This window comes from Triticum urartu, chromosome 3A (genome assembly GCF_056163025.1).
Source record: "Triticum urartu cultivar PI428250 chromosome 3A, HENAU_Tu73, whole genome shotgun sequence".
NCBI classification, from domain to species: Eukaryota; Viridiplantae; Streptophyta; class Magnoliopsida; order Poales; family Poaceae; genus Triticum; species Triticum urartu.
In genome coordinates this window covers 363,675,718-363,694,413 of record NC_141875.1, presented here as the reverse complement: position 1 = coordinate 363,694,413, position 18,696 = coordinate 363,675,718, and the positions used below count along the sequence as shown (strand labels likewise).

The 18,696-nt window shown below is 43.3% G+C and overlaps 1 pseudogene; it reads right to left on the bottom strand.

Annotated features, from left to right (window-relative positions):
• Positions 1 to 15,924: 15,924 nt before the first annotated feature.
• Positions 15,925 to 16,837, bottom strand: LOC147979713 (E3 ubiquitin-protein ligase SINA-like 10; annotated as a pseudogene).
• Positions 16,838 to 18,696: the final 1,859 nt, after the last annotated feature.

Genomic DNA, 18,696 nt, shown 5'->3' with positions numbered 1-18,696 from the left:
GTAAAGGCAGAGCATCAGAAGCCAGCAGGATTGTTGCAACCATTGCCGATACCCGAATGGAAATGGGATAAGCTAGGCATGGATTTTATCACGGGATTACCAAGGACTCGTTCAGGCTATGACTTGATTTGGGTCGTAGTTGATCGATTGACGAAGGTAGCTCATTTCATCCCAGTAAAGACCACTTACACCAGTGCTAAGTTGGCAAAGATATACATGACCAGGATCGTATTTATGCATGGAGTTCCGAGGAGCATCGTATCAGATAGAGGAACCCAGTTTACCTCAAAGTTCTGGAAGCAGTTGCATGAGACTTTGGGTACTAGGCTAGAATTTAGTACAGCTTTTCATCCGCAGACAGATGGACAGACTGAGAGAGTCAATCAGATTTTGGAGGATATGCTGAGAGCTTGTGCGCTAGATTATGGATCTAGTTGGGACGATAATTTGCCATATGCAGAGTTCTCTTACAATAATAGTTATCAGACCAGTTTGAGATGGCACCTTTCGAAGCTTTGTATGGAAGGAGGTGCAGGACACCGTTGTCATGGGACAAAGTTGGAGACCGCCAGTTGTTTGGACCAGATTTGATTAAGGAGTCTGAACAGAAGGTGAAGTTGATTCGCGATAGGCTCAAGGTAGCCCAGTCGAGGCAGAAGAGCTATGCAGATTCTAAACGCAAGGAGATAGTTTACGAAGTCGGAGATAGAGCTTATCTTCGCGTATCCCCACTTCGAGGGATTACGCGTTCTGGAGTTAAGGGGAAGTTAGCGCCATGATTTGTAGGACCATATCGAGTTTTGAAGCGTATGGGAGGAGTGGCTTAAAAGTTGGAATTGCCAGAAGGATTAACAGGAGTGCATGATGTGTTTCACGTTTCTTAGTTGAAGAAGTGTCACGCGGAGATGGCTGACATACCTTTGAGAGACACAGTGCCATTGGAAGCAATTCAGTTGGATAACAATTTGACCTATGAGGAAAAACCAGTCAAGATTCTTGAGTTTGCCAGTCGAGTTACTCGTAGCAAGGTTATCAAGTTTTGCAAAGTTCAGTGGAGCCACCATACGGAGGATGAAGCCACCTGGGAGCGAGAAGAAGATTTGCTCAAAGACCACCCTCACCTATTTTCTAGCCAACCCGAATCTCGAGGGCGAGATTCATCTTAAGGGGGGTAAGTTTGTAACATCCCAAATTTTCAATTTGGAATGTTATACATTAGGTCATCATGCATATCATATTTTATTTTGCTTTTGGTTTTGATCCTAGAAAATCCTAAGCAACTCAAGGACCCACGGAGAGAGTTGGGGATTTCGTTATTTACATATTTGAGTTTTCTCAAATTATGTAAACAGGATCATTTGATTTTATTTATTTTATCATCAATTATTTCTATTACAAAATTATGAGAGAGGAAATAAAATGACTTTCCCAAAATATAGAAATATTGAGGATTTAATAAAAAAAATCAAATAAGATTTATTTCAGAGTTTTTCGGTATTTTATTTGAATTTAGGAAAAATGCGCGTTTTTCAAAGTTGTAGTTTGGGCCCAGATAAATGTTCACTTTATCGGGCTTGATTTTAGAAACCCGGCAAAATTTATTTCGTGATTTTTGGAGTCCGTTTGGTATTTCTTTTTATTTTTCTTCCGAGCGGAATTAAAAAAAAACGCGCGGAACTGACTTTGGGCCGTATTCGGCCACGACACCGCCGGCCAAGACTATATAAGCAGCCGCCCCGGGGCCCGAAAGCCCAGCCGCCCTGACCTAACCCTAGCAGCCGCCGCCGCCGCCAGCCGCCGCCGCCGCCCCGCCGTCGACTCGCAGGAGTGCGCGCCGCCCGCTGTTTTAAAAAAAATCTGTTCTTCGTTTTTCTTTTTCGTCGGATTTTTCGCGGTTATTTTCTGATCGCGATTTCTGATCCGATTTTCGTTTTAGTATAACTTTTCGCTCGTTTATCGAAATCAGGCGATTCAAGCGCCTGGAGTTTCGTCTCGAAACCCTCTTTCCGAATAATCAACTTAAACATGTTTTTGCTACTGTAAAATTTTCCCTAGATCCAGATTACTAGAACGAAGTTGTTTTCTTTCGCCGTTTGATTTCTTTTGCTTCGTTCGATTTGATTCTTTTTGCAAACCAGGGTTCTTAAGTTGAACTTTCTGGTTAGATCTTCTATTTGAGTTTTACCTATGCATTAGATGAGTACTTATTGTATGCTTGTTGTTTGTCTGTGATAGAATACCCGGAGTGCGCCGCCTGTTACTTCGAATCTCTAGGTTTCGCGGATCATCATCAAGGCAAGTAACACTTTGATCATACCTTTTCTACAACCCAATTTTATTGCATTAGATCAATCCTCACACATTGCATGAATAGGTTCTAATTAAATTGTGGGATGGGAAGTAGATGAGGTAGTACCTATTACCTGTTTATTATCAAACCTTTGGGAGTTACTTCTACGTTTGCTTATTATGCCATGCTATGCTAGTAGACGTGGATTGGGTGAGTGAAATCCATGACAGATGTGAGATTGATAATTAATGGTTTATCTAAGGTGGCAACTTAAACACACATCTGGGTGGATTGAGGCACCTGGGGTTTCCAGGACTTGCCTGTTTTATTTTGGACCGCCACCCAGGCTCAAAGGGATCATGAGATTTTTCATGCTAGAAACTTCCGTGTGCAGCCACAAGCCATTATGGGCTCTGGCATAGTTGACTAAGTTGTGCGAACTCTTACAGTGGTAGACTAGCAGATGTAGGGGATGTAGGTGGTACGGTCTACCCGATCGTAAGGTGCTAGCGCTTCTGAAAGACTATGTCTCGGTCATCCGTCTTCTCAAACACCCTGTAGTGCGAGAAACCAAACGGAGGTGATCGAGTCTTGTGGGGAAAAGTGCGCAAACCTCTACAGAGTGTAACAAACTAATCATGGTTAGCCGTGTCCCCGGTTATGGACAATATTGAGTATCTAGTACCTGGATTATCATGTAAATCTCAACATGTTACTCTAAGTTAATTTTGATGGGTTTTAATGATGTTACTTAATTGGGATTGAGAATGCTGTCAACCATTCTCAATGTTTCACAACCACCATGATAGTAATTAATTTATTCCTTTAAAGTAGGGAAAAATTGGCTTTACGCAAAAACTGTAACCATAGAGCTTTCCACCAGCCAAGTATGCATATAGTATAGCTGTTGCATTCCATTACTCTCTTGTGTTATCTTGCCAGCATATTCCATGTGCTGACCCGTTTTCGGGCTGCAACGTTAATGTTGCAGACTTTTTAAACGACGATTGAGGAGTTTTAGGTCGTGGTTCTATACTCAGTGATGCCGTTGGAGTTGATGGACTCACTTATCTTCCAAGCCTTCCGCTGTTATCGTTATTAGATGGCCTTAAGCCATATTTATTGTAATAAGTTCTATTTTGAGACACTCGATGTAATAAGTGTGTGATTGCTACTCTGTTATAAATCCTCCGAGTACTGTGTGGTGTCAGCATTACTGATCCAGGGATGACACCGGAGCACAGAGATCAGACTGTTTGAGGTCTGGTCGCTACATGAGCTAACTTAAGAGTCTTTAGTTCTTTAGTTAGAGCCTCAATCTTCTCCTTATCATTGTCATTCGTTTTATCTTGATTAGCATGATTAATTGACGTTTCATCATAGTATTCATCACTAGAGTTGTCAACAAGCAAATCATCACCTAATAAGTCATCTTCATCACTATTGAAATCAACATACTCGGGGTGTGTTACCTTAGGACCTTTGGCCATGAAGCATCTTCCAATTCCTTCATTTGGTGAGTCAAATATGTCATAGGAGTTGGTTGACACAAGTGCTAGACCGGCAACACCTTCATCTTGAGTATCTTCGGAGTCGGAGTGATAACTTCTCTCGGAGTGGCTGTCGGAGTCGGAGCCGGATACCCATTCACCAACATGAGCTTGATGTCTTCGTTTTGTGTAGCTCCTTGATGATTTTTCCTTCCTTTCCGAATCCTTGCTTCTCCGTGAGTATCTTCGTTCATAACGATCATCTCTACTCCTTCTCTCTCTTGGTGGTGATTCTTTGCTTCTTCTTTTTGGAGAATCTTCTCTTCTCTTGTAGGGAGCCGTACACTCATTGGAATAGTGTCCGGGTCTTCCACAACTGTAGCAGTTTCTCTCTCGACTAGAAGATCTTTTGTCATTGTAGGACCTTGACTTGAAGCTTCTATCTTTGCTTCTACTCTTGTAGAACTTGTTGAAGTTCTTCACCATTAAGCTCAATTCTTCATTGAAGTTTTGTTTCTCACTTGATGATGTAGGGGCTTCACATGAGGCTTTGTAGGCACCACTTGATTTGTTGTGAAGTTCCTCTTTATGCTTAAGTGACATATCATGAGCAACAATTCTTCCAATCACCTCCATTAGCTTGAGATCTTTGTAATTGGACATCATTTGGATCAATGTGCACACGGTGTCATATTTTCCATCCAAGGCTCTTAGAATCTTCTTGATGATGAATCTATCGGTCATCTCTTCACTTCCTAAGCCGGCAATCTCATTTGTGATGAGAGCAAGCCTAGAGTACATTTCAGCGACACCTTCACCATCCTTCATTTTGAACTTGTCAAGTTGACTTTGAAGCACATCCAACTTGGATTCCTTGACGGAGTCGGTACCTTCATGCATATCAATCAAAGTGTCCCAAATTTCCTTTGCATTCTCAAGAGGGCTGATTTTGTTGAATTCTTCGGGGCACAATCCGTTGAAGAGAATATCACAAGCTTGAGCATTGTATTGCAACATCTTCAACTCATCTGCGGTAGCTTCACGGTTTGGTTCTTTCCCATCAAAGAAGTCACCTTGCAAACCAACACACACAATAGCCCAAACGGCGGGGTTATGTCCAAGAATATGCATTTTCATTTTATGCTTCCAACTAGCAAAATTAGTACCATCAAAGTAAGGACCTCTACGGTGATAATTTCCCTCGCTAGACGCCATACTCTCCTAGGTTGTGAAACCAAGGCTATGACCACCAAAAGCTATGGAGATCAAAGCAAATGGAGACCAAAGCTCTGATACCACTTGTAGGATCGAAAGTATGTCTAGAGGGGGGGGGTGATTAGACTACTTGACCAAATAAAAACTTAACCTTTTCCCAATTTTAGTTCTTGGCAGATTTTAGCTATTGTAGGACAAGTCAAGCAATCATCACACAATTCAAGCAAGCATGCAAAGAGTATATTGGCAGCGGAAAGTAAAGCATGCAACTTGCAAGAATGTAAAGGGAAGGGTTTGGAGAATTCAAACGCAATTGGAGACACGGATGTTTTTCCCGTGGTTTGGATAGGTGGTGCTATCCTACATCCACGTTGATGGAGACTTCAACCCACGAAGGGTAACGGTTGCGCGAGTCCACGGAGGGCTCCACCCACGAAGGGTAATGGTTGCGCGAGTCCATGGAGGGCTCCACCCACGAAGGGTCCACGAAGAAGCAACCACCCACGAAGGGTCCACGAAGAAGCAACCTTGTCTATCCCACCATGGCCATCGCCCACGAAGGACTTGCCTCACTAGCGGTAGATCTTCACGAAGTAGGCGATCTCCTTGCCCTTACAAACTCCTTGGTTCAACTCCACAATCTTGTCGGAGGCTCCCAAGTGACACCTAGCCAATCTAGGAGACACCACTCTCCAAGAAGTAACAAATGGTGTGTTGATGATGAACTCCTTGCTCTTGTGCTCCAAATGGTAGTCTCCCCAACACTCAACTCTCTCTCATAGGATTTGGATTTTGTGGAAAGAAGATTTGAGTGGAAAGCAACTTGGGGAAGGCTAGAGATCAAGATTCATATGGTAGGAATGGAATATCTTGGTCTCAACACATGAGTAGGTGGTTCTCTCTCAGAACATATGAGTTGGAATTGTGTATGTGTTCTGATAGCTCTCTCCACGAATGAAGAGCAGGTGGAGGGGTATATATAGCCTCCACACAAAATCCAACCGTTACACAAAGTTTTCCAATCTCGGTGGGACCGAATCAACAAACTCGGTCGGACCGAAAAGGTAAACCTAGTGACCGTTAGAGATTTTCGGTGGGACTGACATGCAACTCGGTAGGACCGATATGGTTAGGGTTTGGGCATAATGTAATCTCGGTGAGACCGATTACACAAACTCAGTGAGACCGAGTTTGGTAATAAGCTAACCAGAGAGTTGGTCAGGTAAACTCGGTGGGACCGATTTGCTCTTTCGGTGAGACCGAAAAGTTACAAAAAGGAAACATAGAGTTTACACTGCAATCTCGGTGGGACCGATACGCTCTTTCTGTGAGACCGAAAAGTTACGAAAGGGAAACAGAGAGTTTGCAATCCCATCTCGGTGAGACCGAGATCCCTATCGATAGAACCGAATTGCTAGGGTTTGGCAGTGGCTTATGACAAGTGAAACTCGGTGGCGCCGGATAGAAAGAATCGGTAGGACCGAGTTTGGCTTAGGGTTTAGGTCATATGTGGATATGGGAAGGTAGTTGAGGGTTTTGGAGCATATCACTAAGCACATGAAGCAAGAGGCTCATTAAGCAACACCTCATCCCTCCTTGACAGTATTGGCTTTTCCTAAAGACTCAATGTGATCTTGGATCACTAAAATATAAAATGAAGAGTCTTGAGCTTTTGAGCTTGAGCCAATCCTTTGTCCTTGGCATTTTGAGGGTTCCACTTTCACATCCATGCCATGCCAATCATTGAGCTTTCCTGAAATAGTCATCTTGGAATAGCATTAGCTCAATGAGCTATATGTTGTTATGAATTACCAAAACCACCTAGGGATAGTTGCACTTTCACTCTCTCTCTCTCTCTCTCTCTCTCTCTCGTGTTCTTGAGGTGATACAATCTTGATGTATCGCGAGCTTTGCTATTATAGTTGGATCTTATGATGTTTCTCCCCCTCTACTCTCTTTTAATGGATTGAGTTTTCCCTTTGAAGTTATCTTATCGGATTGAGTCTTTAAGGATTTGAGAACATTGATGTATGTCTTGCGTGGGATACCCGTGGTGACAATGGGATATTCTATTGATCCACTAGATGTATGTTTTGGTGATCAACTTGCGGGTTCCGCCCATGAACCTATGCATAGGGGTTGGCACACGTTTTCGTCTTGACTCTCCGGTAGAAACTTTGGGGCAATATTTGATGTACTTTGTGTTGGTTTGAATAGATGAATCTGAGATTGTGTGATGCATATCGTATAATCATACCCATGGATACTTGAGGTGACATTGGAGTATCTAGGTGACATTAGGGTTTTGGTTTATTTGTGTCTTAAGGTGTTATTCTAGTACGAACTCTATGATAGATTGAACGGAAAGAATAGCTTCATGTTATTTTACTACGGACTCTTGAAGAGATCAATCAGAAAGGATAACTTTGAGGTGGTTTCATACCCTACCATAATCTCTTCGTTTGTTCTCCGCTATTAGTGACTTTGGAGTGACTCTTTGTTGCATGTTGAGGGATAGTTATATGATCTAGTTATGTTATTATTGTTGAGAGAACTTGCACTAGTGTAAGTATGAACCCTAGGACTTGTTTCAACGCATTGCAATACCGTTTTTGCTCACTTTTATCATTAGTTACCTTGCTGTTTTTATATTTTCAGATTACAAAAACCATTATCTACTATCCATATTGCACTTGTATCACCATCTCTTGGCCGAACTAGTGCACCTATACAATTTACCATTGTATTGGGTGTGTTGGGGACACAAGAGACTCTTTGTTATTTGGTTGCAGGGTTGCTTGAGAGAGACCATCTTCATCCTATGCCTCCTACGGATTGATAAACCATAGGTCATCCACTTGAGGGAAATTTGTTATTGTCCTACAAACCTCTGCACTTGGAGGCCCAACAACGTCTACAAGAAGAAGGTTGTGTAGTAGATATGAAGCTCTTTTCTGGCGCTGTTGCTGGGGAGGTTAGCGCTTGAAGGTATATCTTTAGATCTTGCAATCGAATCTTTTTGTTTCTTGTTTTATCACTAGTTTTGTTTATAAAAGAAAACTACAAAAAAATATGGAATTGAGTTTGCCTCATACGCTTCATCTTTTTAATATCTTTCATGAGTATGATGGAAAGGAAAATTGTGCCAAAGTGTTAGAATAAGAATGCATTAAAATGTTTGGCACTAAGTCTTTGAATGATGAGCATGATTGCAATGTTGTTAGTATGAATTCATTGAATATCCATGATGCTAATGATATGCAAAGCCACAAGCTTGGGGAAGCTATGTTTGATGAAGATGATATTTTTTGTCCCCCAAGTTTCGATGAGAAAATTTATTATGATGAAAGCATGCCTCCTATTTATGATGATTATATTGATGAAAGTGGATTTGGAGAGGTCATGACTTTATTTTGTGATGAATCCACTACTTCGGAAGAGGTTCCAATTGATTATGAGAACAAAGTTGCTATCTATGATGATTATTGTGATGACTTGTATGCTATAAAGAATAATGATATCCATGAAACTTGTCATCATGATTTTTGTTTTCAATTGGATTATGCCTCACATGATAATTATTTTGTTGAGTTTGCTCCCACTATTATTCATGAGAAGAATTTTGCTTATGTGGAGAGTAATAAAACTTATATGCTTGTAGATCATGAAAAGAATACTTTATGTGATATTTATATTGTTGATTTCATTCATGATGCTACTGAAAATTATTATGAGGGAGGAATTTATGCTTGTAGGAATTGCAATAATATGAAGTTTCCTCTCTATGTGCTTAGAATTTTGAAGTTATGCTTGTTTTACCTTCCTATGCAAGTTGATTCTTGTTCCCACAAGTTGTTTGCTCAAAAAATCCCTATGCATAGGAAGTGGGTTAGACTTAAATGTGCTAGTCATATTCTTCATGATGTTCTCTTTATGTTTCAATTCTTATCCTTTATGTGAGCATCATTGAAATCATCAAGCCTAGCTAGGGGCATTAAACGATAGCGCTTGTTGGGAGGCAACCCAATTTTATTTTTGTTCCTTGATTTTTGCTCCTGTTTAGTAATAAATAATTTATCTAGCCTCTCTTTTGGTTGTGTCTTTTGTGTTTAATTATTGTTTGTGCCAAGTAGAACCATTGGGAAGACTTGGAGAAAGTCTTTTCAATCTTGCTGTAGAAAACAGAAACTTTAGCGCTCACGAGAATGTGCTGCCATTTTTATTTCGAAAGTTCTATTTAGTTAATTATTTTTCCAGATGATTAATAGATAAATTCCTCACGTCCAGCAATTTATTTTAGAATTTTTGGGGTTCCAGAACTTGCGTTAGCTATAGATTACTATAGACTATTCTGTTTTTGACAGATTCTGTTTTCTATGTGTTGTTTGCTTATTTTGATGGATCTATGAGTAGTACCGGATGGTATGAACCATAGATGAGTTGGAATACAGTATATATTACACCAATATGAATTTATAATGAGTTCACAACAGCACCTAAGTGGTGATTTATTTTCTTATACTAACGAAGCTTACGAGTTTTCTGTTAAGTTTTGTGTTGTGAAGTTTTCAAGTTTTGGGTAAAGATTCAATGGACTATGGAATAAGGAGTGGAAAGAGCCTAAGATTGGGGATGCCCAAGGCACCCCAAGGTAATATTCAAGGACAACCAAAAGCCTAATCTTGGGGATGCCCCGGAAGGCATCCCCTCTTTCGTCTTCGTTCATCGGTAACTTTACTTGGAGCTATATTTTTATTCGCCACATGATATGTGTTTTGCTTGGAGCATCATTTTATTTTCTTTTGTTTTGCTTGTTGTTTGAATAAAATACCAAGATCTTAAATTCTTAAATGTTAGAGAGTCTTCACATAGTGGCATAATTATTCGACTACTCATTGATCTTCACTTATATCTTTCAGAATGGTTTGTCATTTGCTCTAGTGCTTCACTTATATCCTTTTAGAGCACGGCGGTGGTTTTATTTTATAGTTGAACTCTCGTGCTTCACTTATATTATTTTGAGAGTACTAACAGCATGGTAATTTTCTTTGGTTATGAATTTAGTCCTAATATGATGGGCATCCAAGAGGGATATAATAAAAACTTTCATATTAAGTGCATTGAATACTATGAGAAGTTTGATACTTGATGATTGTTTTGAGATATGGAGATGGTAATATTAGAGTCATGCTAGTGAGTAGTTGTGAATTTGAGAGATACTTGTGTTAAAGTTTGTGATTCCCATAGCATGCACGTATGGTGAACCTTTATGTGATGAAGTCGGAGCATGATTTATTTATTGATTGTCTTCCTTATGAGTGGCGGTCGGGGATGAGCGATGGTATTTTCCTACCAATATATCCCCCTAGGAGCATGCGCGTAGTACTTTGTTTCGATAAATAATAGATTTTTGCAATAAGTATGTGAGTTCTTTATGACTAATGTTGAGTCCATGGATTATACGCACTCTCACCCTTTCATCATTGCTAGCCTCTCTAGTACCGGGCGACTTTCGTCGGTACCATAAACCCACCATATACCTTCCTCAAAACAGCCACCATACCTACGTATTATGGCATTTCCATAGCCATTCCGAGATATATTGCCATGCAACTTTCCACCGTTCCGTTATTATGATACGCTTCATCATTGTCATATTGCTTTGCATGATACCACACTTGTGCTTCAAAGTAGCACCATGATCTTCATGATAAAGAGTCTCCTATGTTGTCACTCTCATATACTAGTGGGAATCTTTCATTATAGAACTTGGCTTGTATATTCCAATGATGGGCTTCCCCAAAATGCCCTAGGTCTTCGTGAGCAAGCAAGTTGGATGCACACCTACTTAGTTTCTTTTGTTGAGCTTTCATACACTTATAGCTCTAGTGCATCCGTTGCATGGCAATCCCTACTCACTCACATTGATATCTATTGATGGGCATCTCCATAGCCCGTTGATACGCCTAGTTGATGTGAGACTATCTTCTCCTTTTTGTCTTCTCCACAACCACCATTCTATTCCACCTATAGTGTTATGTCCATGGCTCATGCTCACGTATTGCGTGAAGATTGAAAAAGTTTGAGAACATCAAAAGTGTGAAAAAATTGCTTGGCTTGTCATCGGGCTTGTGCATGATTTAAATATTTTGTGTGATGAAGATAGGGCATAGCCAGACTATATGATTTTGTAGGGATAGCTTTCTTTGGCCATGATATTTTGAGAAGACATGATTGCTTTATTAGTATGCTTGAAGTGTTATTGTTTTTATGTCAATATTAAACTTTTGTCTTGAATCTTATGGATCTGAATATTCATGCCACAATAAAGAGAATTACATGGATAAATATGTTAGATAGCATTCCACAACAAAAATTCTGTTTTTATCATTTACCTACTCAAGGACGAGCAGGAATTAAGCTTGGGGATGCTGATACGTCTCCAACGTATCTATAATTTTTTATTGTTCCATGCTATTATATTATCAACCTTGGATGTTTTATATGCATTTATATGCTATTTTATATGATTTTTGGGACTAACCTATTAACCTAGAGCCTAGTGCCAGTTTCTGTTTTTTTCCTTGTTTTAGAGTATCGCAGAAAAGGAAAATCAAACGGAGTCCAATTGACCTGAAACTTCACGGAACTTATTTTTGGACCAAAAGAATCCCGCGGAGTATCGGAGATGGACCAGGAGAGTCCCGGGCTGCCAACGAGGGTGGGGGGCGCACCCACCCGCTTGTGCGCGCCCCCCTGCCTCATGGACAGCCCGGAGATCCACCGACGTACTTCTTCCTCCTATATATACCGATATACCCTAAAAACTTCGGGGAGCAGAATAGATCAGGAGTTCCGCCGCCAGAAGCCTCCGTAGCCACCGAAAACCAATCTAGACCCGTTCCGGCACCCTGCCGGAGGGGGAAATCCCTCTCCGGTGGCAATCTTCATCATCCGTACGCTCTCCATGACGAGGAGGGAGTAGTTCTCCCTCAGGGCTGAGGGTATGTACCAGTAGCTATGTGTTTGATCTCTCTCTCTCTCGTGTTCTTGAGGTGATACAATCTTGATGTATCGCGAGCTTTGTTATTATAGTTGGATCTTATGATGTTTCTCCCCCTCTACTCTCTTGTAATGGATTGAGTTTTCCCTTTGAAGTTATCTTATCGGATTGAGTCTTTAAGGATTTGAGAACACTTGATGTATGTATTGCTTGGGATACCTGTGGTGACAATGGGGTACTCTATTGATCCACTTGATGTATGTTTTGGTGATCAACTTGCGGGTTCCGCCCATAAACCTATGCATAGGGGTTGGCACACGTTTTCATCTTGACTCTCCGGTAGAAACTTTGGGGCAATCTTTGAAGTACTTTGTGTTGGTTTGAATAGATGAATCCGAGATTGTGTGATGCATATCATATAATCATACCCACGGATACTTGAGGTGACATTGGAGTATCTAGGTGACATTGGGTTTTGGTTGATTTGTGTCTTAAGGTGTTATTCTAGTACGAACTCTATGATAGATTGAACGGAAAGAATAGCTTCATGTTATTTTACTACGGGCTCTTCAATAGATCGATCAGAAAGGATAACTTTGAGGTGGATTCATACCCTACCATAATCTCTTCGTTTGTTCTCCGCTATTAGTGACTTTCGAGTGACTCTTTGTTCCATGTTGAGGGATAGTTATATGATCCAATTATGTTATTATTGTTGAGAGAACTTGCACTAGTGAAAGTATGAACCCTAGGCCTTGTTTCAACGCATTGCAATACCATTTGTGCTCACTTTTATCATTAGTTTCCTTGATGTTTTTATATTTTCAGATTACAAAAACCATTATCTACTATCCATATTGCACTTGTATCACCATCTCTTTGCCGAAGTAGTGCACCTATACAATTTACCATTGTATTGGGTGTGTTGGGGACACAAGATACTCTTTGTTATTTGGTTGCAGGGTTGCTTGAGAGAGACCGTCTTCATCCTACTCCTCCTACGGATTGATAAACCTTAGGTCATCCACTTGAGGGAAATTTGCTACTGTCCTACAAACCTCTGCACTTGGAGGCCCAACAACGTCTACAAGAAGAAGGTTGTGTAGTAGACATCACCATGCCATGGTAAAAAAATGGTTGAATAGGAATAAGTTTTGGTATAAGCTTCTTGCAAACCGGAGCTTCTCTCAAGAAGGCTCGTGGTTCTGAGAGGGAACGTGTCACCTTTGTGTGCATAATTTAAATTTGAAATACAAGCACATGCTCCAGTGCACCAAAGTTGGTTGAAAAATCACATGTGTGTCCTCGGGTAAATTTCTAGGTCACATGCAAGAAATGGGAATGAAATTCAAACATCTGGGCGTCGTGGCTCGGCTGGAAACATTGAGAAACTTGTTTTTTTTAATTCCTGTAAATCCAAAACATGCATGAAAATCATGAAACTTGGCTTGGTGTCATGACATGGCACCAACATGCTATGGTAATTTTGCTGTCCGATTTGCAAAGGTGCACACATTAACAATCAACAATGTCATTTTGGAACAAGTGTTGTCATGTTAAATTGGAAACACAAGTATTATTGAAACCATGGGCGTTCTATTTACCATGTACGTGCCACCACGCATCCCTTTTTTATTAGCTAGGAGGCGCCATGCAGGGTAGCTATTTGAGTATGGGAGGCGTGCGATCAGACCCCTGCGCGTGCTTATCAGGAGGAGAGCCCTTTAACCTCCATCTGCCATCCACCTCTCTCCCAAGGTCTACAGTAATGGCGCCCGAGCCTCTGCTTAATGGCGTGGCTATGTCTCACTCGACTGAGATTTAAGAGAGAGAAAAGAAAATCTAAAAAGAAAATTTTGCACAGATCTTGATGTAAGATCCGACGGACCTATATAGCATCTACTGCGACTTATAGCATGACTGATGAATATATAAGGGCGACGATAGTGGATAATAATTGTCTTACATAATTAAGAAGATAACTAAAAAGCCACATGCGGCTACGCCTGAAATACACAAGGGCAAAAGAAGAAGGAAGAAAACGATCTGGCTCGCTGATCTCTACTTTCTTGATGCGTTGCTGCAGGCCGCGGGAACTAGTATCCGCGGCGAGCGGCGATGAGCTCTTTCGTGCCCTCAAGATGCTTCTTGAGAGCATCCACAGATTCTTCCACTAGCCTTTTGCGCTCGATGCAGAGCATGTCATTCTCGTCCATAAGTTTCTTGACGATGACGCCGGCCCTCTTCAACAAGGCACTGGTCTCCTCCTATTGCTCTGCACTTCGGACGATCTTCGCCCTCAGCAGGTCGCGCTTGGCCCGGAGCCTCCCATTGCCCTCCCTTAGTTGTTAGATGACGCCGGTAGCCTATTCAAACGAGGCTTTCATGTCGTCTTGCAACCTCACCCAGCTGGAGATCAGATCCATCTGGCTATGGATGATCGCATGCATGCGCCTGTAAGAGTCTTCGCCTGCCCGCGAGACATTTTACCAGGCCGCCGCGGCGCGGCGGGACATCTCTACTGCATTTGCGGCCCGGCGAGACATCTCTGCTGCTTCCGTGGTGCGGCCGGACCAGTTTGCTGCATCGACGGTGCGGCGAGACCTCTGTGCTGCTTCGGCGGTGCGGCAGGACCTCTGTGCTGCTACTTCCGCGCGGCGGGACATGTCGGCTGCTTTCGCGGTGAGGCGGGACATCTCTCGTGCTTCCGCTTCCATGCTCGCCTCTCCCTGGTGGTAATCTCTCAACCCAGAACTCAGGCTGGCCATGGCAGACGCAAGAGAAGGATGCTGAATGACTTGTTTGTTTTTGTGGATGAGGAGTGCAGGAGGGATGTGCAGTCATCTTGGCATAGTAGTATTTATAACCGAGTACTAATACACTCCTAAGTGGGAAACCGTTTAGGTTGTGATCGGTGTGAACATGTTTGCAATTAAATATAGTGTGGTAGTAGTAATTTGGAATGTGACGAGACGCAAGCTCAAAATTTATTAACAGTTCTAGTTTCGAAGTGCGGCACTATTCCCGGATGGCGTAACGTCGGCATGTGTTCTTGGTCGTGGTGTAGCATATGCCATGTTAGTTCTTTTTCTACTGCTGTGTACGTGCAATAACTGGCATCTTCAGATACATATCTTACGATTATTGGGGCGTTCGACAGGAATAGCCTCGTGGCGAGCTATAGACTAGTCTTTTTTTTCCAGACGCATTACACCTATCTCTCGGGACTCATCTCACACACCATCTCTAGCTCCCTAGGTCAATGCCACCCACATACACTTGTACTCTGAGTTTAGTACGTTATACAGGAAGAGAAGAGGTGCACACACGCACTCGTCCTCTCTCACACACGCATCTGTAGCTACGAATCGTAGCGTTCTCAACCATCCGATTGGCTCTATCATAGGTTTCACGTTGCTCCTTGGCCTTGAGATTGAGAAGTTTAAAACGCGGAGGCTAAGCTGGAGGCGCGTGGTTTTGGTTAATGTGCGGGCCGCACACGGCACCAAAACGACACGAGCTTCGTCTGCCTAGTGCGCAGTCGGGTGAGTTGTCCAAGTATAGACACAACCGGGCCCTCCTTGGTATTTGTGCCTTGACTTATGCGCAGAGAAATTAGGATCGGAGGGAGTACTACTACTAGTAGTACTAATTTGATGTGTCGCGTCAACTCGCACAAGTATGCAACACTTCCTGAACAAACAAGCATATAAGCTGTTGCCGTTATACTTCTTACCCAAAGGATCTTTATATCCAATAGACACAAAATATCCGTTCGACTATTGGAAATTACTTTAACTGCTGATCTGATGTCGAAGTAATTGCTGCATCGCCACCAAAACCCACCATCTCTTAAGCTAAAGTAGACCGAGCTAACCCCTATATTAGCATATTACTAAGATAAACATAAGGCACTATAGAATCATTTAGGATGTGAGCTTGTCAATCTGAATGTGGAGGGACACCAGCTTAGCCCCAGCCAGCAGCTTGGGCGGAACTGTGAAGAAGGTCAGCTCCTGCATGGCGACGTCACCGGGATCCTTGCTGCTTGTCACCTCCATTTCCACCTTGACGGCATTGGTCCTACCTTTGGGCTCCCTCGGCAGGCCATTCGCCCACAGCTTGGCCACATAGTGTGGTAGTGGGGACGCCCCCACTCTGATGCAGACGACTGACACGGCGGTAGGTGCGCCAATGTCGAGCACGCCACCGACCAAGAAAAACGCGCGACCGTCCTCCTCCGCGAATAGCAAGAGCCGTGGCTCCGACAGTGGCACTTGCAGCTGGAGCACCTTGCCATACTGGATCCTGTGCACGAGCATGGGATGCGCGGTGCTGATGTGGTGGGAGAGCACCGACGGTGGGCCTTCGTAGCCGTAGACGGGCATAGGGCATTTGCAGGGCGCAAGCGGACAGACGCTCTGGTGATCAGCGAGCTTGTGGTACGTGACGTAGAGCCCACAGCCTTCGTGCGGGCACTCCACCCTCACCGAAGAGAGGACGGCATCCACCGCCATGTTCCACACGTTGAAGCCACCGCCGCGCTCACACTTTTGGCACTATAGCTGGTTCCCGGGGCGCTCGATGCGGCAGTCTGCGCAGGCCAGATGCCCTCCCTTGCACTCCACAAATCAATCGAATAGCACATCAATCAAGAAACCTGCACCTTCCTCGATCAGCCGTATGGGCAAGGTGTATTTGAACCTGATACACTGGAGGCTTCAAGGGGTGGAGGCACAAGGGGCAGTGGAGCAAGGTGAGGTCCATCGATACCATAGAGAGCTCCATCGTCGGGTCCTGCTCCGTCTGCATGATCTCGCCCTCCTCGTGCACAACCATCTCTCACTTTAGGGCCGGGGCATTACAAAGATTTACCGTCACATATTCATACTACTTCAAGGTGCATTAAATCAACACATGAAAGTATCAAAAGGAGAGTCACGGCTTGCATGCATGGGCTGTAATTAATGCATCAATAAACGCAAATTATTGAAATATATCGAGTGTAGTGCTTTGATGTGTCGCGTCAACTCATACAACAACGAGAAGTTTGATTACTACAACGCCCTCTCCCTCGCAGACTGAGCTCTGGTGCCTTAATTGCACCTGTCTTTTGCTGTATGATAGGTGGGCCACCCACCTGTTGGGCACACGTGTCATACACGCAAAGGTAGGAGCAGTAAGTCAATGAAGATGTGTCCCTCCCTCGCCCATGAGCGTGGTGGCTGGTAGGACTAGGAGAAGCTTTCGCTACACGCTCTCCCTCCCGCGCGCGGTGGACATGCAGCAGTTCATTCGGTGTCAGATGGCCAGAAGCATACTGTAGTACTCCTCCACTTCAGTAGTACTCCATCATTGTTCGGCTTCCCGAAGAGGCAAAGAGCCAAGCGCAGCCCGGACGCTCGTGTGGCAGTTTCATGTGTAGAGTAGTCTAGGATAGCATGTACCATGTGCCTCTAAGCTTAAAATCGTTGGGGTCGGCTCCATGCTATGAGGTCGTCTCGAAGCATTTTTTGATTAAAATAATCTTCTGGCCCAACCTATCATCCTGGTGATTGTAGTTTGCATGCTCATCTGGTCAAGAAAGGAATATATTGTGGTGGGGTAAATGTTAGAGGTTGCAGTAAATATATTGTACACTTCGGGTCTTTTAGCCAAGTTTAGAGGCAAGCATGTGGGGCCAGTGCTATGATGTGTCGTGTCAACTCATACAATGAGGAGAAGCTTGATTTTACTACTACACGCCTTCTCCCTCGCCCATGCGCGCGGTGGCTTGCAGATGAGGACATGCTTTTGCTTATAACAAGCTATCCCTCCCGCACACGGTGGACGGACATGCATCAGTGGATTCGATACTATAGAAGTAGTAGTAGTAACATCATTGTTCATCTTCTCTAAGAGGCGAAGAGCCAAGCGCAACCCGAACGTGGCAGTTGCGAACCTTGGAGCACGCATATAGCCAGGCTCTTGCATGAGACAAAATTGCTATGTGAGCCCACTATTGTAGTACTTGCTAGTATAGCCCTGTAAACCGGAAAGGAGTATTTGCCTTTCTAGAGATTTCAACAAGCGACTAGACTACACTGAGACGGAGTACATATGGAGCAAAATGAGTGAATCTACACCGTAAATAAATAGACAGTTCTCTCGTTTTCCTCTCCGCCTTGGTCACGGTGCACAATATGGAGTATACTAGTACTGACTAGTCTCTTTTTGACATGCATTTATGTTTTTTTAACACAACACAGACGCAAGCGCTCATATACACGCGCATACACTCACCCCTATGAACGGACACACGCACACCCTACCCCTATGAGCACCTCCGAAAGACTGAGCCGGCATATCATCTTGAAATTTACGAAGTCACCATAGGCACCTCGTCGTTGACGGGAACGTCTCCTGACACACATTTACATTGATACAACTTGAATGCCAAGGAGGGAGAGGGTAGCGGTTCCCAATACGTTGAACAGTCAATGATGCATCCTCAATTAGCATGCAGAGGGGATTAATTGGAGAAGCAGAATAGAGCCAGCACGATGTGAATGCAACAGAGTTTGGACTCTCATATAAAGGCGCCCCACCACTCCAATCCATCTACTCGCAGTCTCTGTGTAACACTGCTCACTCCAATCCAAGACCAAGTGACCAGAAGCCACAAACACCTAGGGAGGCGATCGACGCGAGCGGCAGTC